The sequence below is a fragment of the Ursus maritimus genome, unplaced genomic scaffold (assembly GCF_017311325.1).
Source record: "Ursus maritimus isolate PB19 unplaced genomic scaffold, ASM1731132v1 scaffold_29, whole genome shotgun sequence".
NCBI classification, from domain to species: Eukaryota; Metazoa; Chordata; class Mammalia; order Carnivora; family Ursidae; genus Ursus; species Ursus maritimus.
In genome coordinates, this window is record NW_024425452.1 from 2,576,105 (window position 1) to 2,577,937 (window position 1,833).

General features: G+C 64.3%; 1 protein-coding gene across 1 annotated transcript in view; it reads right to left on the reverse strand.

Moving 5' to 3' along the window:
- The window catches only part of CUL7 (cullin 7), a 15,743-nt gene that overhangs the window by 3,641 nt on the left and 10,269 nt on the right, over positions 1 to 1,833 (reverse strand). The window lies entirely within an intron of this gene.

Genomic DNA, 1,833 nt, shown 5'->3' on the forward strand with positions numbered 1-1,833 from the left:
GGGGGGGGGGGGGGGGGGGGGGAGGAGAAGCAGACTTCCCGCTGAGTGGGGAGCCCAATGTGGGGCTCGATCCAGGGACTCCAGGATCATGACCTGAGCCAAAGACAGACGCCCCACAGACTGAGCCACCCAGGCGCCCCTAAAATTTTTAAAATAAGTATATATAACAGTGAAAAGACAACAGGCTCAAGCACTTTAGCTGCCTGTGAGCACACTGTTAAACCACACACACGCACAGACACAGAAAGCCTATCAAGGTACTATTAGGACAGGTCATTGTGTTCCTTTTGTGTTTGAATTTTCAAACACTTGGTTCTGTTCAAGCCCGGGTCCCCGCTGAATGGGAGGTGTTGAGGAGGGGGTCGGAGCGTCTGCGGGGAGGGGCCCGGGGCAGAGGCGAGGGCAGGAGGCTCACGTGGGCAGCTTTGAGGAAAGGGAGCTTCAGCAAGCCGCCGGCACAGCCGTTGTGCAGCGCCAGCAAGAAGGCGGCCCTCGGCCCGAACAGCTCGGAGCTCGACTTCTGCAGGTTGTGGAAGTGCTCGCAGTAGCGCGGCACGAAGTCCTCATCCCGCCAGTGCGAGGTCAGGAAGGTGTTCACCTGCAGGAAGCGGCGTGAGGGGACGGCCGGCGCCCACCGCCGCGCTCCGCCCTCCCGCCGTGGCACCTGCTCCCGCCCACCTGCTCCTCCACCACCGCCCGCCAGCAGCGGGTCAGGTTTCTCACGATGCTGCTGGGCAGCCCCCGGGTGGCCAGGGAGCTCCAGTCGTGGCTCCGGTTTCTGCCCTCTGTGGAGACAGGGGAAGGGGCGGAGGCAGGCAGGGGCAGCCCCTCAGCTTGGGGCTCCCCAGGCAGGGTGAGCCCTGCCGCCTTTCCGGACACACTCCCACCCCAAAATGACGCTCCTGGGCGGGGTGACACACACTGCGAAGACGAACGACTGAGCGGGTTGGGAAGGAAAGCGTGTGGGGGGACAGAAGGCTGTAGGGTGCGAGCGGGGGGGGCCGTGGAGAAACGCTTCTCACCGAGCTCCCTCCCGAATCCCGGGTACTCACTGGGCCGGGGAGCGGCCACTGCCGGAGGGGGCGCCTCACAGGGCTCCACGTGCACCAGCAGGTGGGTGAGGCGGCGCACCCGCGAGGAGAAAGCAGCTGCGCGGCTCTGGGGGTTGTGGGCAGCCTCCCGACACTCCAGGTACTGGTCCAGCAGCCAGCCCAGGGGGCTGATGCCATCCTCATCTGGAGGTGGGGAAAAACAAGCCAAGGCAGGGCGTGTCTCCAGGGCAGTGGGAGAGGCTGGGCTGGACAGAAGCACTGAGAATGCGGGATCGGATGGAAGGTACAGGGTGGTGGGGATGCAGGCAGGTAAAAAGCCCCCGTCCTGACGGTGGCAGCTGGCACCTGGGAGACACGGGAAAGGAGCTGGCCCCTGGGCTGGGAGAAGAGGGGCCTCAGGGTACCAAACCAGCACGGGTACCAAAAGGGCCAAGTACACAATGCAGGTGGCTCTAGGGCAGAGCAAGAAGGGGCTGGTTAGTGGGGCCAGGGGTCGGGATGGTTACCGGGGGAGGTGATGTTCTGCACCAGGGGGCTGACCAGGGCCTCCCAGCAGGTCTTGCCCAGTGCTTGGGCGGCCTCGTCATCAGGGAGGAAGCGATCAGCAAAATTCTGCTCTTGGCGCAGAGCCCCGTTGAGTCTGGGGGTGAGGACGGGGGAGGCAGGCGTCAGAGGCTCCAGGCGTACACTGCCCTGGTGTCCGCCCAGCCGAAGACTGCCCGGCTGGCCCCTAGCCACCAGACCAATCTCTACCCAGTACTTCGAAGCTCCTCTGCGTTAA